The 27,098-nt window shown below is 36.9% G+C and overlaps 1 protein-coding gene across 1 annotated transcript in view; it reads right to left on the bottom strand.

Moving 5' to 3' along the window:
* LOC131666086 (cell adhesion molecule 4-like) overlaps positions 1-27,098 on the bottom strand; it is a 143,572-nt gene that overhangs the window by 68,951 nt on the left and 47,523 nt on the right.

Raw genomic sequence — 27,098 nt, 5'->3', positions numbered from 1 at the left:
CAAGTCGGATGCGGCTGTGAGTGTGCACCATTTGAATTTCAATCTTCGCCAGCGTAGATTTTTTTTTATTCGGATCTTTCCGAGAATTGAAATATGTGCACCCGAAAGATTTATGCGACAAACGAGGAGTTAATTGCTTTCGAACGGATACGATTTAATAAATATCCGGTATATAGGTATGAAATCTGAGAAATGCTCTTATAAGTATGGCTCACTTATAAAAGTTGAATAATATACTTTCAGGCTATCGGAAGTACAAATTAATATATAAAGGATATTTATTCGGCTGGAATGTTTAATCAATTCACGATTCTAACATTTAATTATAGCTGGGTAAGTGCAAGCGAGCGTTATGAGAGCTTTTGTGAAACCACATCCATATATAAAAAATAAAAATAAATGCTTACATACGTAGATCTGAACTCGACGTGGTACACATATTTGCTGTACAATGTAGACAATGCGGTCAAAGTTACTCAACTCAGAAGCGAATGGCTTCCTAGTTGTGTGACATAAACAAATAACTGCGGTGTATTGTTGACAAAACATGTCCTTGAAAATGCGATCGACAATGCACTCAGCTAACCAACAGTACGTCGACCTTGTTATCGCTTTGCGCAACCTCCCATAAAGCTCATTTACGTGAAATTGATGAGACCAAAACTTCTGATTGCGTTGAAACGCACGCCTTAGCCAGTTTTACGGCGAGTCGCTGTACCTATGAGAGAAGCAAAGACTCGTGCATAATTAAATATCTCTTCCACGCGAGCTCTCGACCACTGTGGTTAGTTGGGAGCGAGAGCAAGCTAACACAAACGAGTGCGCCCTCCGAGAGGTGGCAGCGATCGATTGAAACGGTGATTAAATTTTCAGCTCACCACGGTTTAGCAGGTGCTAATCGATTGCACGGCTATTTTCAAGTTTCTGACCGTTGAAATATAACTAATTTTCTTTTACAATGTAATTTTACAATTTATGCGCGCTGTTGTGACAATGTACAGTAGAATAGGTCAGCGTTCTGTCAGACGTGCGAGTTAAATTTTCAGACACTGCTTTAAAAGAAGTCGGGGGTTCAGGTAGCAAAGGCCCACGTGCGAAATAGTTTTTATTTGTCGAACCTGCCGCAATTTGTGTTTTCCGCAGGTTTCCTGTTTTTCTGTTGCGCCTTTGTTCCCCGATCGTAAAATCATAAAGCGTCTCTGTTTTCGATGTCTCTTGTTTCTTTTCTCCGAGCCATAAATTTAAGCAAAACAAGCGATATTGATATCTAGATTTAAGTGGCGTTTAGATAAGTAGCGAACTTTCCCTTTTAATTTAGGTAATCAATTTGAGCCTCGAGCATAAGGGCGAAGGCGTCATCATGGCCATGAAACCGCCAGTTCCAAGAGGCGTGAGACCTCGCGAAAAGCTTGGCTTCTGGGGTTTTTAATGTCACGCGATACTGCAGAGGAAGTTGTTAAGTTGGCTCTGGGTCCGGTAGGCTACGAGGTAGGAGAGCAGGACGGAAAGGAGAGAGAGATGGCGGGCACTTGATCACTTTAAACCAAGTCACTGCGCGCGCGTCGGAATCGAAGGAAAATTAAGGGCACCTTGGGAGAGGGGATGAGTTGGGCCATCATTCAGCTGCGACTCAATTCGCTTCCTTTCGTTAAGTGAACGAGTCCTTTGCCTTTGCTCTTCGTGTCGAGTATCTTGTCCGCGAAAAAATTGTAGCGTGCAGTATTTCACTGTACGTATACTTTGCTTTGTACTCTGTAATTTGCATTGAAAGCTCTATTATATTTGCGCTTGACCAGGCTTTTCCCCGTACAAAACCGGAGTTTTTATGCTACAAGATACAACGTAGTTTTTAATATATTTTAAATAAAAGAAAATAAATTGATAACTAATTATGTCTACTTGTGAATCCCTTACAGTCACACAATTAGTACATTAATTTAATTTTTACCGTAAACATACTATTAAAATAGTTTTTAAATTACTGATTATGAATATTGTTATTGTTATATTTATTATTACTTCAGAAACTACATTCATATGAAACGTATGAATTACAGATTTGGTGAATAATATATGAATTCAGAATTCGGACAAATCACAATGGTGGATATAGTCATATTGAATTTCGCATCAAAATTTCGTTATATTATAAAATATAAAAATTAATTTGCATATTTATGGAGAAATATTTTTTGCAGTTAGATAATATTATCTTGAATTTACGATGCAATGAGTTCCAAGCATATTTAAAGTAAGTGTAGAAAACGTAGAAAACCGCCGACATCCATTATACCTACGCTCATTCTGTCGCGACACAAAGAAAAAAAATAAATTATTTACGCCGCTTCATCGCGAAGCGCTAGCGAAAATCGGAAAAATGTACATCGGAAGGGTGATTCGGACCTTGAAATTACGGCAATTGTACGGGCAATTATAATAACGAGCAACGAAATGTCTGGGGTATTCCCGTCCACCGCTTTCCTATTCTCGACGCCAGGAATTTCCAGACGCCACGTTTACGCTAATCCCTACCGAACGTGGGCGTGTGCAAAGCTTGCGTATCGTCGCCGTAAGGCCACCTACTTGCTCTGAGGGATAAGTTCCTGGAGACAGTATCTAAGACAGATCGGAAGGCGCAGAGACCCCTCTAGGTTATAGGCTGGTGAGTGAAGTGCGGGAAGATGAACGAGGCAAGCGGAAGAAGAACGAAAGTGTGGATAGGACTTAGGGGCAGCGTGGGCCCAATTATGCGAGCGGTTACCTATAAGACTGCTGTAACGCGACGGGAAGAGAGCGGCGAGATCCAGCATCGTGCGCTGGATGCTTAGATTAGTTTAGTTCTAGTTGTCTCTTCGTGCGAAGCAGGTCATCCATTGCTCATAAAATAATCAGTTAAAATATCAGGCTTTTACCCTTGAAACTCCAGGGTTTTTTTATGCTGTCATTATTTTGTCTTTTTGTGTGCACATGCGATTCTACATATAAAATAGTGGAGTTCTTTAGGATATAGAAGTGTAATCTCCTTATAAAATAAAAATAAAGAAAAAAGTGAAATTGAATTCAGAAACTTGATTTTTCTCACTCACACCCTTATAGTAGGTTTATGTTGGATTTTGAACTGGGAAGAGCTACGCAGGACAATCACAAACAAGGACTTGACTGATAAGGATTTTATTTATTTAAGAGCTCAAAGGAGAGATCCTCACGTTAGACAGACGGAAATTTGAGAATCGTAGCTCTCTTACAGTGATGGCACTGCATACGTAAACCTTTATTTCCAACGTTGTTTGTTCAAGAGCGCGCAAAGCGAAGGCTGCTTGATGCTCCGTTGACAAAATCACGCAGAGTAAAACGTGGGACACAAAAAGAAGGTGATTTGATGCTTCGTTAAGAAAGTCTCGAGAATCGATACGGGGCACGCAAAACAAAGGTGACTTAATGCCCTGTTGGGAAATGTTCGGGTTAAGGAAAAGTATGAGTAAGCAAATCTGATGTAACTTGTACAATAATTTTTCGTTTTATCATTGAGACAGAAAAGTAAAATATCTTATGACTATCACGCTGATCAGAAAAGAAATTCTTACTCAGCTATTTAGCACAAACAAGTAAATTTATCGAACGAAAATATCTCTACAAAGTTACGCGTACGTGTGTTTCTAAATAGAAATCAACCTGCTTTGACAAGGGCTGAAAACGTTCTTATACCAACCGCTGGTGAGCGAGTTGAATTATGGTATATTTTGTTTCTACGCCTTCTTCTTCTCGAGACCCAAGGGCCGTAGACGTTGACTTTTCTTCTTTGCCCTGCCAATCATAGGTCCGCCGAACTATCTTGCTCTTCGTTCGTCAACATTGATTAGTTTTAATGATGAAGTCCCACATTTCGACTTTTCACAAGAGTTCAAATCGGCAAACTCGGTGGCGTTTAACTTTACCGTTACCTTTGGCATCGTCTCTCTTTTCTACTTTTATTGTGTGAGCGTCATTAGGTATAAGATAACAGAGCTCTCTAATCATTCTTGAATTCCCCATTCGATTTCCGCTGCAAAAGGTTTTGCAAGCTTTATTTTATTAATAATTCGGTAATAATGAGGTGTACCTCAAGTTCTGCGATGCTTAATGTAAAAATTGCGAGCGAGCGACAGAACGAACGTGTTCAGCATATAATGACGATTGGTACAGCTGCGTATTTATCAATTAGGCCAGTAGGCTGGCCAGAAGAGTGCAAAAAAAAGATCAGCAAGGATAACGAGAACGACAGAGATGGAGAGACAAAAAAAAGTGCGCGGGCGTGGATAATGATGCACGCGGCGCGTAAGGCCCAATCAGCATTTCGGCCCTTCAGACAGTTTAATAGTAGCTAGAAGTGAAAAACGAGGAAGCTTGATACTGTTTGTGGCGAATATTTCCAGGGCAATCTCGATTTTCCTGCGAACAAGGCAAGTCGCTTTTCCACACACCTTTGCCGTGTGCGAAGTTGTTTCTCGCGTTATGTCTGCCACCCTCTTTCAAATAAAGTTTAAATTTTACACTTACGACTTCGCAATTATTCTTCTCATCTTAACGTTGTTCTCATAATTTATTTAAGAATCATTGTACTTCTCTCTTAACTTTTACATTTAAGAACGTCACATTTCATTATGAGTTTGGAGTGCTTTTCTCAGAAATCCTTTCTCATCAAACAAAACTTCTATGGCAACCACAGTAAGGTCGCACTTTTGCGTCCGCGCGAGCCAATCCGAATTCATTTGGCCACGTTAAAGTAGCCACGAACTGTATCAAAGTTTCGCCAAGTATTTCCTTTCTCTCATTGCGAGTGCGAACGAGTCAAAAGAAAAAAAGAACAAGAAACTAGTCGACAGAAGAGAAGAAAACCTAGACAGAAGAATAAACTCGTAATTTCTTTCGTTTTAGCTCTCAGCCCTTTTGATTTGGCTTCTCGGTTAGAAATAGTGAGCAGAGTTTCCACGATGTTGACGTACAAATGTACACATTCGTGATCGCGACTCGTGTGTTCCTGTATGCGCGTATGTTTGGGAAGCGTGCGCGCGCAAGTGAGTCTAACTTTTGGAGTATCAATCAGTAGTAAGCAACTGTTCAGACGAGACTTTAATTGGCTGTTACATCGCCAAGTAATGAATCTTGTTTAACAATTAATCTAATGAACGGATAATGTGTGCCTTGGTTAAAGGTAATTCATAGGTTTGAATAAACAAGTCACGCCTGCAAATTAAAAATGGCATCTTTGCAAAATAAATCATCACAAATCCTTTACGTATTCAAACATTCAATTTCATCCAAAAAAAATATTCAACGGAAAACAACGCTCTGCATCGTTACAAACAAGAAACACAAATAAGAAACTTTCACAAAAAACAGCGCATCGTGAAACAAAAAATATAAAACAAAGCAAACCACACGACAACTACGTCGGCCTGGAGAACTTTTATTGGCCCGCAGAAAGTGATTAATAGCGCAGGTGACTCGCCGCGCGATGACAAGCGCGCATCTACATGCTCACATACACAGAGAGTTGCTAGAGAGCTATCAATTAGCAATCATATGTTTCTCCCTGCAAGCGAACGAGCGGCAAGCGCAGACAGTACGTTCGCATACACGAACGTCATCGATGTGTCGAAGCAGCACAGCGCTACGCGGCTGTCGATTTATGAGACAAGTTTTCGTATACATATACACGGGTCATCGCGTTATCGAACTTCCGGGAGCAGTTTTGAAAAGCCAGCGAAGCGCCGAAGGCTACAATTTCAAGTTTTGCATACACGCAGATGCGTCACCGTTCAATTGCTGCACGAATAATTATGTGGCAAATTATGCGCAACATCGCGCGTGCGACATTTTTCTCTGCGAGTCCGTGCGAGAAGGGGCTCATTACCGCTCATGCGAGGCACGATCGAGGAGACTTTCATGGTCTGCGCGCACTTTGTGCTTTGTCACTTAATAAGCACTGTACTTGTTACGCGTAATCAACTCACAGCAATGATCGCGCCAACAAATATTCCCTTGGTCTTCGCCAGTCAAACAAGCTCGTTATTGTGATATTAATTCCCGTTGGTCGACGGCAGTGAAAAATAACGCGTTGAAAGAGATGAGAGAGAGAAGGATAGGTCGGTAACCATCTGGCGGGCGAACGTACATATAAACCGCGGGGTAATCGTGCATACCGTACACGCACGAAAGAGGCCACACGTCGCGCGACCCGCTGCGAGTATAACCGGTAGTATGCATGAGGATCACGTTGTTGACGTATGTGGCGCCACATGCGACCTCTTCCTCTCTCTCTTCTTCCCTTCTGCTATTTTCGCATATTGGCTAACGTGAAAGAGCTTCTGGACACAACCGTATACATGTACGAGACAATAAAAATAAACTGTTTTTTCAAGGCTAACTTCAATTGCGTGCCAATGAGACGCACAAGTACTGGCAGTAGTTGAAATACGCCTAAAAAGAGAAGACGTCGTGAAATTATGGATTCGGATTATTTTATATTTGATGGTTCGTTGGATGAATTGTGAAAGAAGTTGTAGATGATAGTACTACCGGATCATAGCTAACAGCATAAACGGTTTGAATTAAAATTGCATTTCTATTAATTAAAAATATTATTAGCACACGAGTAATACCTTGGGATTCTCTAAAATCGTACAATTATAATTGTTTATAAACACAAAATTATTATCGACCTATTCCAAGAAGGTTTATCGTTGTAACTCGTAAACTTCAATATAGTACGTTTCAGCGAAGTAATGAAGCTTCCATTGGCGACGTGCACGCTTCTGCAGCACTCGCCGCAAACTTCAATGAACTTGTTTTGTCGATAAAGAAGTTCATGCCGAAAGCTTGTTTACTTAAACGAAACGGCCTTTGTGCTATGTCACTCTCATGCATCAGAGTAGGAAAGCGTTAACGCGCCAGCTGTCTGCGTATACACAAGTACAAAAGAACACGGGCTATTGCAAAGTAGAGGGACGAATCGAAAGAAATTCGTGGAACATTCGCAACTTCGACGCCACCAACGAGAACTCCGCGCGATTACCGTCACTGAGATACTAAAACGAATCGCTTCTTTGCGTAATCTTGATGACAAGAGTAGAGTACACCTTGAGGCATAAAGAAAAATCATAAAGCGTGTCACCCCGTAATAATGAAACAGAATATCTCTGGTTTTCTGGGGCAATACTCGGTGCGCTTTTACCATAAACTATTTCAACGAGGATTGCGCGCTAATTAAATTGCCATTTCCATTAGCGCGGTCGCGCGAGCTGGCGCTCTCGCACCGCATGAAATTCGAATAACTCGACTCTCTCACGTGTACTTACTTCAGCACCGCGAGCACCGAGCCCCAGGTTTCGAAGACTTTACAACGACGACCACAAAAGACGTTTCCTTCCTTTCTCTCTCTCTCTCTCTCTCTCTCTCTCTCTCTCTCTCTCTCTCTCTCTCTCTCTCTCTCTCTCTCTCTCTCTCTCTGATCCCTGACTGCAACGCGACGCCCTTAATCTACGTTTCATTCAGTTTGTTACTGTTCCACTACGTTTTAATTAATATTGTATTTTATTAAAACTGAGAAATTAATCTAAATTAGAATTAAATTCGTTCGTATTAATGTAGTTTAATTTCTCTTTTTGAATAAGAAGATGATAAAGTTAATAAACTACAACATCGCACTTGATACTTCATTCGCGGTAAAAGCCCAGCGCAATAATAATCAAACGTTCGCTTGTTTACCGTTACAAGTGTTTTCACAAAAGACTCAAATTGCCGCTCGCTTTGCTTTAAATCTCCGTAGCCACGGTCGTGCCTTGTTTATCGCACCCATTAAAGCTCGCTCGGCCCTCGTGTTATCAGATATCCCCCTCCGTACCGGCATGAGTCGATGGCGCATCTCGCGCGCACCCCTTCACGCCGCGTCGTGAAATAAGTTTTCAGAGCTGAAAAATGCTCAAGCGCATACGGCGCATGCACGATTGTTAGCGAGCCGGCGCTTTTGTTGTGCCCCTTATCACTTGCGAGTCTCCGTTAAATTAATGGAAGGTGCGATATATGTTGAATTTGCGAATGGCTAGATTTTGAAAGCGTTTATTTTGAAATTGTCTCGCGTGACAATTATGTAAATTATTATTTATATAACGCTTGTGGTTTTGAGTAGCCTTCTCCATTTCACACGTGTGGCGACTCTAAAATTTTGATTCACAGAGCAGTCGCGATTACCGAAAACTTTTTTTGTCGACGAATGTAGGACGCAGCTGTTTCAGTGAAAGGACTAAAAAACGACCGTAAAGCAATTATGTACCAAACTAAACCTAGAAAAACGAGCGGTAAACTAGAAAAGCAATCCAGTCAATACGATGCTTTAACAAACGTTCGGCCCTTTGATCGACACAAAGCCAAGGAAAAACGAAGCGCAACGAGCGCAAACTAGTGTGTCCCCACGAAGGCACATTGTCTGTTGTTGTAATGGTAGCAGTAGCAAGAGAGTAGGGCGAGAGGAAGACAGCAGGCTCTGGCCAACCGTGAAATGGAGATAATGACTGGCATGAGCCAATCAGCTCTGAACTCGCGGTCGTCCGGCTAATGAGAATGTTGCCCTCCGACAAAGCGTACCACCTCCCTCCGACGCACCACATCCCTTTTAGACTATTGCGCAACAATCCAGTTTTTTTGAGTAGTTGTAATTTTATTGCCGGATGTAGGAGTTTTCGATTAGAAGGCAGCTTTCCTATCCTATTATACTCACCTTCCAAGTGAAATGAAGCGTAAAAGCGTTCCGCTAATCCCCGCCTAATTATCGAAAGTGCACACTCTCAACGCGCAACATTTGCGACAATGATTGCGAAATTCCACGCGAATTGTCAGGCGAGAATTAAATGCAATAATTAATCGCACACATGATCTTCGAACCATGTTACTAATGCGCATTAGCATTATTTTTTCGTGAATGCATTACTTTTTCTTTTGTTTTCAGACGGTTGTAAAGAAGAATGTAAATTAGGTTCTGTGACGTGACAAGACAAATTGTTTGCTGTAGAAAATTCATTAAAATGTCAGTGCACTTGAATTAAAGCAATTAAGATGCGAAAATTACATTCAAGATGACGAATCTTCACTAACGCCTATTAATAATCGAAAATTAAGATCGAATCTTGCAAAGTGAAACAAACAAAATGAATAAAAAAATAACGAGTAAGTATGAAGGAATTATTAAAAAAAAGTCTTGAGACGTGTGACGAAGCGATAAAGTAAATCAAATGATCGCGCTAAAAGTGCGATCGATGGCTCGCTCGACCATATCTCGCACGCAACTTCGGGCCCAAGCTTTCTTGGCTAGCTGTTCAAAACCGCGGAGAATCCTTCTTCGTTCGGCTCCCACTATCCAAGTAACATCTCCTGAGAGGGCTCCGGACCTTCTGCCTAGAGGACAAAGACATGTGGCCATGAATTAGTCCTCCTTACCATTATATCATCGTCAAGACAAGGTTATTTTCTACTTTTACCAGCAGACTTTGGGGTCATCGTGGTATCGGAAAAAGGGCTTCCTCCACTATCATCGTCTTGTTGGGGAGTCGACCGATTGAGCCATCGAAGGTCGTTCTAATCTAGCGTAAGTCGCCAATTGTACGCATGAACCGTTGGATAATGAGAACAATATGTATTAATTTTATAAAGCTAGAAGCGAAATAGCCGTCTGTGCGAAAGTATAAATGGCGTGATTGATTTAACGAAGTTGCCGAGATTGTGAGATTCAATGTCTTGGATTGTAATTCCATAGGAGTTCAAAGCTGATAAATGTCTTTATTTTATACAAGTCAATAAATTGCCGAATTGCTCATCTCCGGGTCTCGATGTTTATTCTCTTTATCTTCATCACCTTTCTAAGGCTTTTAGCTATTTAATCAGTAGTATACCAATACAATATTTACAGACGATTATTTGGGTATCGAGAAAAAATAAATGAAATTGTAAAACCAAAAACAATACCTAACGAATCAAAATTATCTACACACTAAATTTTCTAGTTGTGATATACAAATAAAATGTTACATCAGAACAGGTCATCCAAACACACCAAAGTGTCCGTTTTTACGAGTGCACGAGCACTCGTATGCCAAGCAGTAACGATTGTCACACCGCAAGTGAGCGGCAAGTATGCTTCAATATTCATTACAAATGGCAGACTGAAAGCTCAATTTTAACTCGCAGAGTAGCAGCTCGGTTCGTGCTCTCACAGCTAAAGGGAAATAACGTGAAAACTATGCAAGATAGTCGCTCGTGATATATTATCTGTTATTATTGCAGCCAACGAGCCGCACAATGCTGAGCCTCTTTCTCTCTCTCCCTCTTGATCTCCATATTTTAATTAAAAGCCCCTCGCGTTCTCGCACAGATACAAAGCGAGAGAGCGAGAGAGAAAGAGAGATAGACAGACAGAGAACCAACTTGCTGTAATTACGCGGGATGCGCTTTTCCAACTCGTACCGTGGTGGCAACAAAAGTTCTTGCGCTCAGAAAAGTACAATGGCTATATTGACATGTAGGTAAATTAAGTTTTCAGCTACGTTCATAATGTTTAAGTCAATTCTTTGATTTTCATCATGCTTTACATGTGTCATGGATGTGTATATAACTATATGAGGGATTACTATAATAAAATGCACTTTTTAGGGTCCCAAAATTAAAAAATACTTTATAATGATACGTAATTCCAGACTTGTAGCTTGGCGTCGGGAAATTTTAATAAACAATGATCTATTTCTTCAACAGAATGCATATGCAATTTATTAAAATGAACTAACTGAAAGTGAAATGCGATAAACAATTTATAAAAATTTCGTTGTGTAATATCAATTTGTTTCAAAATAGCTTCTAACTTCTCCACCACATCTGCTTTATAGAACGACTGGTGAAGAGCTCTTGCTATCTTATATTTGTATTCTTTCACTTCCTATAATTCTTATCACGATTAGCTTGAAAAAAATTAATAAAAAATGACACTTATGTTGAGCCGATACATTTCTGCATATATCTGTCCATCTATTTTGTTTCAAATATCACAGAATCAACCCCCAAGGTACAATATCACCGCCAAACAATAGAAAAAGACTCTTATTATGCATTAGGGTAAAACTAATTTTTATAAGGAAGCTCTTATGAAAATACATTGCAAGCGTCAAGTATTGTAAAAGAATCCAACTTCCTATTTAGGTCATCTATAATTACAAGACTTTATAATAAACAAAATAAGTGAAAAGCAAGGTCTCCAAACGTTAATCTTATTCAATCACAGCTAGTGCTTATTGTGTAAAAGTTGCATAACATTTTTTTTCGCAAAGCAAAATCATCGTCCTGTAAAAATTTGATCACAGGTGACGTTTGAGTTGGATCAATAGCACTAGATTATAATTGAGAAACGGGGCACAGGAGGAAAAACTTCTTAGCTTATTATTTTAGTTGACATTTTTATTGATTAGTTTAATAAATTTAATAATTAGCCGATATTCTACTGTAGAATATGTTATGTCAAACAGTAGTGACCGATATATTTAATACCAAAAAGATTGAAAACTTATATTTTTTTTTAATTTAAATATTTCTCTATCAAAAAAATTATCATGGTTTGTAGATTTGCAGATATGAGAGAGAGGACGGAGAGAAAGAAAGAGCTTGCATTCGATTTTTCTTGTTTCCAAATCAGTTGAACATGACCAATGCAGAGTTATATATACATACACACATACATACACATACACATACATATATATATTGGTCGAGTCAAGTCGAAAACACACAGAGTAAAAAAAAAGTTATAAAGTTCTTTTTTTGCGACCAGCTGCCACGACAATCCTCTCGACAACACACATATATCTTAGAATGCTCGAAACTATCCTCTATGATTTTTGGCTCTCGCACGCTCGCGCGAGTCTCCTCGGTCCGATATAAATCAACAATAACAATCTCGAATTTCTCACGTAATTCGCGAGCGACACAAAGAAATAAAGATCTCTTATCGCGACTCGAGTGGACACTTCGCCGCGTTTTCTTCGAGTTTTTGTTCTTTGTCTGTTTATCTTTAACATTTGTGCATGCTGTCACAAAAAGTGTGTACATAGCTCGTTGATTTTACTGCTTTTTCCTAGTTGCTTATAGTATAAATGTATAATATTAATAATGGACATTTCAAAAAATTTAGTAATTGAACTTTTCAAAAGTTTTGTATTCTTAATTTAAATGATTTTTAAACCTATATACAAAAGTTTTAATTATTAAACTTAGTGATATGATAATTATATGAGTAATTATCTTTCATTATTTGAAGACTTTGAATAACACGGAAAAGTTATTGTTACAAATGGTTCAGAATAAATCTTGAGTGAATAAATTGATAATCAAACGAACTTACCTGTACGTGAAGTTCGATTATAATTATATGTAGTCCTCGCTCGAGTACATTTCACATAATGTAGTATCCCCCTTGGCCCCCCGTGGCAGCACACGTTTAGAGTATCGAAGAGTTAGCTACTATCCCCACCCCGCGCCCGCTTCACTTTTTAGAGTATTGAAGAAGGCTAAACATATTGTTAATACTATGCATGGGAGGGGTGATAAATAATTATCACTGAGGTGGGATATAATGTACTCGAGCGAGGACTACATATAATTATAATCGAACTTCACGTACAGGTAAGTTCGTTTGATTATCAATTATATTACGTCCTCGCTCTCATACATTTCACATAATGTAGTTGTTTAGAGTATTTCACTACCTATGTTATTTGTAATAAATTTTTATTATCAATTTATATAAATCATTAGCTTAATACAGCATTAGCAAAATCATAGCCATTAGATGTAATTGGTCTTTTATAAAATTTGGCGAACATTTCTGAATTTTTTGACCATCCTGCCGTCAATCTAATTGTATCAAAGTCGATACCTTTTTCAGCTGCTAACGACGTAGCCGCGTGCCTTGTCGAGTGAGCGGAAAAAATTGACACATCTACGCCACTGTCTTTTAAGACATTTTTAACCCATCTACTTATTGTACAAGCCTCGACCGCCTTGTACGGTGGCCTCGTAGATATAAAAAAGTTTGTACATTCTCCTCTCAGACTCTCGGTTTTATCCAAGTAATTATAAATCGCTGAGACTACGCATAACTTGGGTTTATCATTAAACCTCGGCAGCTTAAGGCACGGTTGGTAACGACCCGGTCCAGTCGTCTTAATGGAGTCCGGAATCGTAATAAACAAATTTTCGCCATCACGCTTTATATTATTTATATTAATTTTTGACAAGGTTTGCGCTCTTTGAGCGGTACTTAAAGCTAATAGAGTAACTGTCTTATAAGTTAATAACTTAAAATCTGAAGTATCTGCTTCTTCTAAAAATTTTAAAACAATAGAAACATCCCAAGTTAACGCATACTTAGGTCTTGATGGTCTCAAGTTTGAGACACCCTTCATGAATCTAATTACATCAGAATGTTCTCCTATTTTATTTGATGTGATTAAGGAGAGAGCGCATCTAGACGAATTTAAGGTGCCATACGCGGCGCCCTTGTAAAAGAGTTCTGATAAAAACTTGATTGCCGTAGCAGGCGTAACATCTGAATTTGACATTTTGTTTTTAACACAAAAGTCTTCCCATTGCTTTAGAGTACAACTATACTGTTTGATTGTAGACTCTTTTACGGAAGCTAACATTATAGCTGTTGCTTCTTCTGGAATGCCTCTCTTTAAATAAGACGACCTGATAACCTGCTTGCAATTAAAGTTAGATGCTTTGCTCTTGGATGAACCTGCGACCTACAAGGTGATAATAATAAGGTTGGATTGGGATTTAACACAACTGGAGTGTCGTATCTCATAGACTCAAAAAGAGGGAACCACGGCTGTTTTCTCCAGAGTGGTACGACCATTATTCCGCTGGCTTTATCGCGCTTAATTTTTGCTAAAGTTCTCAACATTAACGCAAAAGGGGGGAAAGCGTAAAAATAGAATTGAGACCAGGAAAACGTGAAGGCATCAATGTATGATGCGCCAACTTCCGGTTTCCAGGAAGCAAATCTTTTACATTTCGAGTTCACACTCGTGGCAAAAAGATCAATATCTGGAATGCCGAGAGTGTTTGTAATTATATTGTAATATTTTGTATTTAATTCCCATTCCGAATCTAAATTCTCTTTACGAGACAACGCGTCCGCGATCACATTATCTTTTGAAGCAATATAGGTGGCTAATAATATGATTTGACGCTTTTCCGCCCATTGCCATATCTTGCGAGCTAGTCCGTTATAATGGTCGTACCGTACTCCGCTCATTTTATTTATATAGGCAAGAGCCGTAGTATTATCTACTCTAATCAATATCTGACAATTTTTCAGATCTGACGCTAGGTTATGAAGAGCAATTTCAATCGTATAAAGCTCTAGATAATTGATGTGCTTTTCCCGTTCCTTTAAGAACCAAAAACCATATATTTGTTTTCCAAAATTATTGCATGCTCCCCAGCCCGTCGTAGAGGCATCTGTGTGGATAATCATTGCGAAATGATTATTTTTTATGAGAGAATTACTCTTTAAGATATTATCTCTCCACCATTCTAAATCTTCTTTTACCTTATCATTCAAGGTCATTTGATTATCGTAAGTATTATCACTAATAATCAATTGAAATATTTTTTCTTTTTCTAATCTTTTGGTGTAGAGCCAACCATACTCCGTCGCTGGGCAACATGCAATCAGTTTACCAATCAACTCTGCAAACTCTCTAATTGAGCACCTATTTAACTTTAAAAATTTTTCGACTAATTGAAAAATGTTTTTTCTTTTATCATCTGGTAACTCTACTAAATATCTTTTTGTATCTATGATAAATCCTAAAAATTTGCACCTTAACTTTGGTACTAGACTCGATTTTTTATAATTCACTAGAAAACCTAGCCACTCAAGTAGTTCAATAGTCTTATTAATATTAGTAATACATTTATCTTTGGAACTTTCGATACATAAGATATCGTCAAGATAAACCACCGATGTGAACCCACGTTTTCTTAAGAAACCTACCACAACTCTCATGACTTTTGTGAATATGAGAGGGGCTATACAGAGACCAAATGGGAGACAGGTAAATTCAAAAAGGGCACCATTGAATAAAAAACGAAGGTATTTTCTACTATCTGGATGTATCGATATAAGATAGTAAGCGTCCTCTAAATCTATTGAACCTAAAAAATAGTCGGGAAAGATCAATTGAACAGCCGTTCTTAAGTCTTCTAGTTTGAAGTGATGATTTTTTATAAACAAATTTAATTTCTTCAGATTTAAAATAAATCTGTGTTTCCCATTTGGCTTCCTTATAAGAAAGAAGGGTGACATGAATTGATCCTCTACATGAGGACAATCTGCAATAGCTCCCCTTCTTATTAATTCATCTATACAGCCCTGTATTATAACCTTTTCCCCCTCCGAAAATGATCTCTCTTTCTTGGAGGTAAAGGGTACATAACTCTCATTCACAGAAATTTTCAAACCTGAAACACATCCTAATACAATTTTATCATCGGTGATTTCTAACCAATTTTTATAAAACAGACTTAGCCTACCCGCACATTGACTTACACTCTCTACTCTTTCTTCTCTTGTGATTTGCCCTGCGGCTTGGGCTGCTGTGGGCCGGGTGGTGGTACGTTCTGATTGATGAACTGCTGTCTGTTTTTGAAAAACAGCTTTTGTTTCCGTTGTCCTGTGGTAGATGTAAACCCCATTTGTTTCGGACCTTTTGCAAATGGGGCCTTCTGATTTAAATTCTGTCTTGCTTGAGATAAGGGCTTCGGTTGAGAGGGCTTCAATGTCTCTGCCATCTTGACCATCGCTTTGGCTTCTTTGAGCTTCTCAGTTAGTTCTTTTCCATATAAGAACTCATCTACCTTAGTCTCTTTTAACACAGAGATTGTTTCTTTTGACAGCCCTGGTTCTATGAAGGCTTTTCTCGACACACTTTGTTTATAGAAGATCAATGCTATGATCTTACCGGCCTCAACTAAGGGTTTAGTAACACTGGCGATATCTAAACCCTCCTCAGCCTGCTGACCTTCATGGATCAAAGTAATCACGGAACCAATCATAACAAGAGCCGTACTGGCTAGTCTTTGGATCTCTTTCATATGTTTACTGAAAGACAAAAAAAAAATTTTTTTTTTTTTTTTTTTGATTATTTTTAATCATTTTGGGTGAATAGCTTACTCTCTGGTAATAGCAAAATCTTTCATCGTAACAGAGATCTGTGGATTGAGCGCTGGTGGTGTGAATTCAGGCACCGGGGCGTATTTAGCTAAGATAGCTTCCATTACGTCCTTCTTAATGCCATTCTTACAGAAATAATCCCACCTCTTCAGTAACTCTGGGTCGATCTTGACCTCGGTAGTCAAGGAGGCTGTTGGATCATCTCCCAGCTAAAGTAGGTTAACAAAACCTTTTATTAGACTCATATCTGATTAATATGAGATAAGTTTTGCTTCGCCACTCGTGCAAATACTAAACCTATATAGTCTGTTTTCTCTGTCTTGCAATATAGCGCAAGCACTAATAGAGTATGTGGTACGTCTTTGTCTTATCACGCGTATAAGCACAGACGTGGTTTACAAGTCCTGACTTGTCGAAAGACCGACACTGATCGTATCGATTTTCTTTTTTTTTTTTTTTTTTAACCTATAACTTACAACTTCAAGCCAATTGTTGTCCTCGTTGTCATCTTGGATGATGACCTCCTCGACCGGCAAGTCGTTGTCCGGCGGAGTCATCTCCGCCTGCTCTTTGTCATCTTGAGCGTCCGACGCCATTGTTTCGTCGACTCGCTCATCGCCTTTTGAGGAATTCTTGATCACTTGTTCTTCTAACTTACGGATCTTTTCCTGTAAGTCCACTATCTTCTCATCGCGTTCACGACTTCTTTTCTTGGACTTTTTGCCCATTACTGACGAAAAATCGTAAAGAACGCGAGCTACTCAAAATACACGTGTTGCGCCTGGAGCACACGAAAGAAAAGTGAAGCGGGCGCGGGGTGGGGATAGTAGCTAACTCTTCGATACTCTAAACGTGTGCTGCCACGGGGGGCCAAGGGGGATACTACATTATGTGAAATGTATGAGAGCGAGGACGTAATATAATTGACTGACTTTAATTGGGATGAAAAATTTAACGAAAAGTTGTCTGCACACTATGATCAATTTAATATGATTATATCTAATTGGCAAACTTTATTGCAATCAGAGTTTGTAATAATTTGAAACATAATATAATTAATACAGCTAAATATATTAGTATTGTTTTCACTCGCGTACGACAGTCTCCAATATAAATTTTAAATTAGTGATACTATTCACCAACGAAATTCGAATAAAAATCTTCCACGCTATTGTTGACAACTAGTCGAATTTAATAATGACTAAAGTGCAAAAGTGACATGTTTTGTATGCGTATGCACCCAACTATAATGTTTTCGCTGATGCGAATAAGTCATTTCTGTAAATTGTACAATTTATGCTGTACACATGTATATATTTCTATTAAATAAATAAAAAGATGTATGAGCCTCAATGGTATTTGATTAAATTTATTTACTCAATAATTTAATTACAATTAACAGTTAGCTGGTGTGATAAAAGAAATCGAAAAGTCCGTTCGTGGATATAAAGTTTATAGATTTGAATCCGTATTGTGGTAAACTCAGAGTATTGACACAATATAATCGAAAGTTCGATGAACTGCCGATCGCATGATAAGGAAATATCGATTGTATAGAGTATATAGAATTTGTAATTTTCAAACGTTAGAGTTTTCTGTTAGTGTGTTTTCCACAATGAGTTTATGAATTTTGCAAACGAGACGGACAATGGCATATTGTTTCTGTTTTGACAAGTCAAAATAAATACTGGCGCCGTATGCGAACTTGTGAATGATGAACGAGCCAAAGCTTCTTTTTTTCATCTTTTATGCTTGTTCTTTTTCTCAACAGAGTGTCTGTTTGGATTTTCATTTATATATTTTTATTTTTTGATGCATCATATTTTCACGTCATATACACACTGTGACTAAAATATCCAAGTTCAAATAAAAAATTTCGTTAGATTATTAGCTATAAGAAAAACCAACGAAATCCAACCGTTAATCACAATTTGCAAGCGAGACTATATATCGAACTAATTTTCTTCCTTTTAAAAATCAGCTTATTATCTGTGTATTCTACAAGGAAGTTCAACAACGGAGTTGATATCTGGAACTAAAAGAGCGGCAACCGTGTGGCGCCAAGCCAAGTTGTACGACTGCTAAGCTTCATTCGTTATGGCCTCGTATCATTTTTGACATCTACAAACTCTTATCAAGGGACGTTTACCTTCTCCAGCTGCCATTAAGGGAAGCTTATGATTAAAAGCTCGATCTGGTTTTTCAAAACTAAATGGCATATCTACTTTTTCTTATATATCTTCTTTATAAATATTATAAACATGTAACGCTGATACATCAATAACCAAAAATATTACTTGAATATACAAAAAATTGTCACGCAATTATAAATCGATGTCGAGTCCACGCACTAGTAACAAACTGAAAACGTACAAGATAATTTTCTTTTTGATAGAATCGTTTCGAAATAAAGAGTTTTGAAACTATGTCACGTCAATAACGAGAACGCATTAAGGCGAAATTCGGAAATTGCTAGCAAGCACACAGTAGACGCAAGATGGAGGGGGGAGAGAGAGAATTGGTGAAGTTATTGAAGATACCATCCGCCCACGGCTACACTGTAGAACTAAAACTTCATTAAATTTAGTTTAGTTTAAATCTAATGGTAACTTTCTGAACGATCCATCATGCATGAATCATGTAAATGAAAATATCATCAAGTCTGCATGGAATCGCACGAATTTCTGAGCTTTTACAATAACCAGAGCCAATTAAAATCTTACCGAGACTAAAGTACTGATGTATCATTAACTTTTCATGAAATTCGACAAGAAAAAGAGCACCGCTATAAACAAAGAAAGCAAGAACAAGCTTTCGAGTGCAAATAACATTGGAACTTGGAAAAAAAAATGAAGGAGGCTCCAGCACAAACCAGTCTGTCATTCAAGACAAAGCAAGCTACCGTGCATCCGCATGAAGTCGCTCGAGAATATCCCTCGACGCCCGAAACGAGCAAATAAAAAGCACTTTCAACGTACATAAAAGGAAGGCCAGAGAGCACGGACGGAGAAAGACAAAATTCTTTGCGCGCATGCGAGCGCTCGAGAACTAATATCTCGCAAGCCATGTCGGAAATGTGCCACTACACGCGAGATTAAATGCTAACGGTAATTTTCTCCCAGTTGAGAAAGGGAAAGAGGCGAGGCGGGACTTCGAGTATATTAAATTACGTCTTAGTTTTGTTTTCTCCTTCAAGCAGCTTCCTCTCCTCTCCTCTCTCTCTCTCTCTCTCTCTCTCTCTCTCTCTTTCTCTCTTTCTCTCTTTCTCTCTCCTCTGTCTGTCTGTCTGTCTGTTTCTCTCTCTCTCTCTCTCTCTCTCTTTCTCTCTTTCTCTCTTTCTCTCTCCTCTGTCTGTCTGTCTGTCTGTTTCTCTCTCTCTCTCTCTCTCTCTCTCTCGCGTGACGTTGATTGATTTTTGTTGAAAGAAGACGCGTGCGTGAGTGTTTGTACATTCTTTTATTGAAACGCACCAACTGTTAATATCGATTTTAGACTATTTGGCCTATTGTATTATTCAAATATTGTTAATCTAGATTTCGATTTTAGTTGAATTTCTCGACATATATTGACCTGAATATGGAAAATAACTCGTTTCTGTGAGAAATTGATAGATTAACAAACAAAAATTTTTATGGAAAAATCATATTGTTTGACTCTCAATATTGCAAAGTTTGGGACTTGGTTTTTCCCATTATTGGTATTGGTATTAGCAAAAAAATTATTCAATCATGGCAATAACAATATCTCAGTATGTCATTTGATTACAATATTTATTCTATTAGAATATAATAGAAAAGAATTTATTTGTCAATAAGTTAATAATAAAATAAGAATAAATATTACGTTAAAACATTAAAATTTGATGCGTTGCAGCCTGAGTGAACTTTAGCTCTATTCCACTTACTAATAATGGTCGTATAAGTGACTGAGTCTAGGCACAACTGGTACAAATATTTGTAAAACTTTGGTTACATTTTACATATATTGAATACATATAAATTTTCTATTCATATTTTTTAAAATATTAAATGTATAAAGGATTTTTATAGGTGTTCAAGATTATATATAAACTACTGTGACCTCTCGTGGAGGGAAATAAAAATATACCGGCACACACTTTAACACATATAAGGTAGAGACCGTAGAGTGCTGTTTTTATGAAATTTATTGATAATAATCGAAGAAATTTTCAAATAAATAGGTGTTAATTCAAACCACAGATGATTAGTTGAAAATAAGTAAATAAAAGAAATTCGATAAAATTTCTAAAAAATGTACTTATTTAAGACTTATCGTCTGGTATTCAGCTTCGCATATGTCGATTTATGAAATTCTTACACTATAATTAATAAATTAAATAAAAATAGAACCCGGCCCTATACTGCCTATGTTGGAGGATATACCCGTTTATTTCGATTTCACGTCACGAAAGGTCACAGCAGTTTGTATATCATCAGACCCCGATTTCTATATGGCAGGATGTAATAGATACTATAGATGGCTAACAAATGCTTGCATTTATGATCTAGATAATAAAAGGAAAAGTTAAGGGAAAGAAAATAAAATTTGACCATTTTCCGATGAAAAGAAAAATCCGATTTTGCGATGGAAAAAAGAGTAAAAATAGGAAATGAATGTCATTCCCTTTTGTAGAATATTTTATGATGTAGAACAAAGCTCTATATGAATACCATTTCTGATTATTATTATTTATATATTTTTGATTATGTTTTACGCATACGAAATAAATATTAACCATTTTTATTTTATATATACATTGAGCTGTGGTTGCTTACGCAACCCTAGATATTTTTAGAACAATTTATAACGAATAATTTAAATTAAAGAAAGCCTTTCGTTAGGTTGATGTACTACTATTATTGAATGCTAATGTCTAATATCTAATATATTTTTTGAGAAGTTTGCAAAACTTAGATAATTATATGTATGTTAAAATGTTAATATCTAATGAATTGTATTTAAAAAATTTGAACTCAATATATTGATGAAGATAATGCCCAATTGTCAAACGTAATGCCAAAATATTGGTTCAAATAAGCACGTAGATTCATTTCGTTAAATACAAAAGAAGCTCAAGAATATATTTTACAATATAAGCGCAAACTTTATCTCCGAAAATAATGTACCTGAACAATTTTCTGGAAATTCGGGTAGGGCGGCAAGTAAAAGTTACGAGATAACCCTGTTTCAAAGCAGCCCGTTCATATTGTTAACGGGCATATCGCTATCGAACAACGACATGCGAAAAATCCAGAGTCCTTTAAGTAGCCAATTGAGCGTGAAATTCGATGCTATGCCCGTATCTTTTTTAATAGTAGCGACATAAACAGCCATTATAGCGTCAAATATATACATCTGTATCTTCTTTGAACTACACTTTAAATTCACAGAATATCGATCGCTCCCTAACGAACTTTAACATCCCAAATCGTGATTTTTAGAAACAGATACAAGTCTCGGTCAAATAGCTTTAACGGGAGAAGGAAAAACGATTGCTATATTCTATTTGTGTGAGTTGACTAGGAAAAGTAAAGCATGTTTAAGACAAACTATTGATTTTGAAAATGCATTTGTTCAAAATAGTTTTATTTCGTACTTTTGTAAAGCGCTATATTATTAAAATTGAAGGTGGCGTGCTAAATTATGACAGATCCATTTCTTCGATACTATCGCGTACATTGATGGATTTTCAAGAAATATTTCGGTCTTCTGTATTATGGTAAGCTACGACATTTATTGAAAATAGATCGAAGAGAGAGATTTTTTAAAAGGATTTCCGCTAGACGCTTCATATTCGTAACAGTATTTTTGGAATAAACAACGCCGTTCCATCCGAAAGGTAATCGTTTTAAATGTTAGAGTTTTGTTGAAAAATAGTGTCATTTGTAACGTCGAAGTTCTTATTTATATAAAAAAACGTGCTATCGTGATTTTGAAATATTATATATCGCTAATTAGAAATCCACAAATACTGTAATATTAAGTATTATAAATTATCAAACTTACAGTTTCGAGCACTTAGACTTTTCACCAAATAAATAAATCTGGAACTTACCTGAAAACAATAGAAAAATGTTTTATCAATCGTTTAAAAAAAATCAATATTTTAATAAATAAAGAAAACAAAGGTATCTTCTTATATTTAGAGAAAATTTTCTACTTTGTCAGACCTTATCCTTTGAATAAGATCTCATTTTCATAAATTTTTTAAAAAATTAGTCACTATTCACATTCACACTTACATCCGATGAATATTACGATAAACAAATTTATTAAGAACAAAAATGATGTTTATTTTATATGAATAATATTTACGCTCATACAATATTCACAGTTTTGAGTCGTCTATATGTTGTAAGGATTTGCAGAGTAATATGTCGTTAGGATTTCATTTTAATACCCACGAACGATATAAACAGCGCTTTTCCTGAAGTACTCTGCTTTGCCCGTATTACTCTCCCTACTCATTTCAAATGGTATTTTAACTGTAACAAACACTTAAAGGCTGCTTTTACGAAACGAGAGATTTTGTGTAGCGAGCTTTATCAAAAAACCTTTTAGTATCAGCAATGAATGGCTTCTTCATAGTTGAAGTAGCGACAACTTAAAAACTTATGCATATAAAAATGAAGCTTTATAAAATAAATTCAACATCCAAAAATGATATATTGTTTATTTTCAATACATGTGATATACATATGTTAAGAATTGGTTATAAAAATGTTAAGAACACATATTCCTTCATATAAAATCTAAGTACTGTTCATTATAAGAAAATAAAACTCGAGTATCACCGACCTTTCACCATCTCGACAGTAACATGCTGTGCAGATAAGAAAAGCTCATTGGATTAAATATTGTATCCAATATAAACATGTATGGTGCAAAATCTTATCGTTAAAAAAGTAGCGTGATCTATATAGGTATTGCGCTAATTGAAATAAAGAGTGAGAGAGAGAGAGAGAAACATTAGCTCTGTGGCTTATAATAAAATTATAATTATGCAGGTAAAGTTTTTCTTTTGTGTATGTGTATAGCTGGATACGCGCGCGCGCGTATATCTGATGTACTCGTATACTAAGAACGGAAAAATGGAAGCATCGCGATAATGGACTTTCAGTGATAAAATAACTTTGTACGGTGGCTATAAGGAAACTATTAGGACGACGCGGCAAATTATAATTTACGATGATGCCACAAAATGCGTCGAGTCTCCAGTATCATATTATCAAAAGATATTACAGATGTTGCTCGATCCTATCGTGATAATCTACTTCACTAAGATACGCACGAAACTTTGCCGGAAAATACATTGTAATTGATTTACTTTCCAATCTTTGAAGGTTTCATTAATAAACAAGTAAACGTAACGTGATGTTCTGACTTCATAATTCAAAATCATTCACAGCGTAATTATTATATAATACTGTTAATTTTGATATATGTTATAACAAAAAGCTAAATGATAATGAAAAAAATATTGAATATAAGGGTTAGGAAAAAATGAGGAAAAAATCATTCGATTAGAAAAAAATTAAAGAGACTATACAATAAATTTTATGGCAATTCAAGCGCAATACTGGTAGGGGTGTAAAATTGAGGGAGGAGGAGACAACGGCACTCGCGCATGATAAGTGTGTCACGTTGCGCTCGTTGCCGAAGGGAGAGAGAAAAAGAGAGAGAGAGAGAGAGAGGAAATGGTATGTACTTCTATATACCATACACACGTCGGAAACACAAAACTTAAAACTTTGCACGTCGTTCGCTCGTTTTTCGTCCATGTCGCGTACATGTATGCGCAATAGAGGTTAAAGTCGCTAGTACTACAACGAAGAATAGATGATTCAGAAGATGAGCATTTGTTTTATTTGCTTATTTATTTATTTGAGAAATAACATATGATCGGAATTTCATTCGAATATAAAAAACAATATCAATGGAAATGTAAAAATATTTATGAGCAATTTTTCTAAACAAACCAAAGTAAACATTATTTCATGACTTATTTATGAATAAATATTTGTTAGGCTATTTTCGAAAAGTTGTTTATATTGAAATGTAATATCAATTTCCAATAAGAAATTAAAATTCCTTCTGTTAGATTAAAATTATGTAGTTTCCGTGGAACAAAAGCAATAATAGGTCTTTTCTAATGAATATATAAGAGTAATATCCTTTCAAACCAAAGTGCTGACTAATAAAAAAACAATAATAAAATCTTAAGGAAATGTATGCAGACATTGAAAAAGGAGTCTTTGTATATATAATAAGCTGCAGATCATATCACTGATCCTTTTGAGAATTGAGGAATCTTTTCAATATTTACTTTTGCTTTTCTTCAACCGCAGCTTTGATAAATCGCCGAGATTCTGAGTAAACTAATAAAAAAATCTCTGAAACGCCAAAGCAAACTTACATTGCTGACAAATGGTGCGGATCAGTGTGAAAACTCAATTCTCTACTGTCTCACGTTAGTCTGAAAATGTAGGATCCATCGACGTGAGTCTACAATAGCGGCAAATAAATAAGAAGAGCCCCACGGCGTAACGAGTAGCAAGTCCTCCCATATCCTCTTGGGTATATTTTCGCTATGCGAACAGCTCTTCTTCTCTCTCCCTCCTTCCTTCGGTCTCTCTCTCTCTCTCTCTCTCTCTCTCTCTCTCTCTCTCTCTTTCTATCTCGCTTTAACATTCGTGTGGGAGTGTACGGATGGGCACGCGAAAAGAAACGCGAGCAGTACGTGACGCGCGTCAAACGAGGTCGAGACGAAAAAAGAAGAAAAATTGGAGAGGCAATGAAATGCCAAGGGCTTTAGACAACTTGTGAATTATATTTTGTTTTGTAAAGTTTCTAATAACGATGGAAACTAGAAAAGATGATTACAAAGAAATTCTTGTAATTTCTTAGATTTTTGGTGATTACATTATCCTCAAAGAACAGTGTGATATTTGTAAATCAGTCACGAATTTTTGATGTAATTTGATATTCTTCAAGATGTTCATTGTAATAAATTTCAAGGTATATATACATCTACTGATTTTAAATTCTGTTTAGAACCATGTATGAATTTTAAAACGATAATAATAAAGTCTGGAAGAAGCTTTTGTAGCATTATACAAACAATTAATCAAACTTGAAAAATTCTTGAGATGTCAAGTACGAGCAGCAGAGCGTACCTGCACTAAGAAGAAAAGGCAGGAAAGCAAGAAAAATTGAGTATAATTCGATAGCAGTGCTAAAGGGTGCCAGAACCCCGAAAAGTTGCTCAGATGCTCGTGAAGCCCTATTTACGACTTCGATTCAGACCTGTCGCTTGTGAGAAGGAGAAAGAAAGGATCTGAAGTATTGGACTATATTTGAAAATAATTTTTCCTATATTTTTGCCCGTTTTCATTGAATGCGACAGGCTGTGCCTGGAGCTGTAAGGGACGATAGATGAGAGATACTATTTTCGAATGTCAAACAATTTTATTGTAATCCCACCACTGTTATTTCACAAATATTCTCGTGCTCTGTTGATAACATTTCCTGTAGATTTTTCTCCTGCATCGTGTGTTTAAGTAAACAAAGAAAATATTGAAAATGTCATTTCCGAGCTGTTACGCTAGATAAAATATGGGTATTTATTACAATATGTTTTTACGACTATGAGCCAAAGCGATTTCGCTACTTGATCTTTACACCCGCGTGGAGATTCTTTTTCCACTTTACCAAAATCCGCAAATCTCCTTGACTTCTTGCTTTTGCTCCTTCTCCGGAGCTTTTACTAGTTTTGGGCATTATTTTCCGCAGAGGAGTGTGCTCTTCCGCCCTCTTCTTTATGAGAGATAAGAAGCCTAGAGATATCATGAAAGAAGGTTCTTCTCTCGCTCTCGCCCTCTCTCTTTTTTTCTCTTTTATACTCAGTAATTCTTTATCCTTGATTCGCGTTGAATACCGTAACCGATAACTGACCCTGATTAGCAAACGTATGTTTTTATTACCAGCCCTTATGTTTGCAGATTAACGTTTTGTCGATATTTAATATAACAACATTGACAAATAATAATATTACGCACTTGACCTGCACACGTTATAAATGCCATATGATTCCGCCTTTAGTAGCCTCCTTGCTTACGTAGACTTGTTTGCTTTGTTAAAAAGCAAGAAGTAGAGTGGTAAGAAAGAAAGAGAATTTACTATAAACGCGCATACATACATTGCAAATAGAAACCAGAAGTCATCCCATAAGTTCAACTAGCAAGCACATCGATAAATAGATATACTTTGCTTCAGCCTAGCTGATTAATATATCTATTCTAATCTCAGTTAGCGAGACAAAATCGTTAAAAAGATCTTTAAAGCAAGGTACCATGTCGCAACGCCAAACACGATCCTTATAGTAGCGAGGAGCGAGGTGGCAAGCTATCCACAACTATAAACGCAGTAAAGCCGATGCCTATATGTTCTCAGTTAACGACAGGAGAATAAATAATCCTATATTGAGGATGGAAAAATTCGAGTTTCATCTCGCTCGCCGCTTATGAATCAAAACGCTTTAGTGGGTTAAGCAAGTAAGTCGCTTCCTAGCATTAATTCTATTTCGAGTTGACTGCAGCAACTTTAAGCTTTTGTTCATTGCGTTCGATATCAGTGTAAATTTATACATTTAATTAGTATGATATTTATGGTTGTAATTAGCATTAGTATAATTTTATTTATTTAATGTATTTTTGTAGTTTTAAGTTTGATTGTGTTTTATATTAATAGAGACTTTCAGATTTATTAGATAATTAACTTATTTGCTTATCACACTCATTCCCATCCTGAACATTATTAT

Source organism: Phymastichus coffea, unplaced genomic scaffold (genome assembly GCF_024137745.1).
Source record: "Phymastichus coffea isolate CEN01 unplaced genomic scaffold, Cenicafe_Pcof_1.1 PCOF00056, whole genome shotgun sequence".
In the NCBI taxonomy this organism is placed as follows: Eukaryota; Metazoa; Arthropoda; class Insecta; order Hymenoptera; family Eulophidae; genus Phymastichus; species Phymastichus coffea.
The sequence above is the reverse complement of the archived record's forward strand: the minus strand, read 5'-3'. Positions and strand labels throughout refer to the sequence as shown.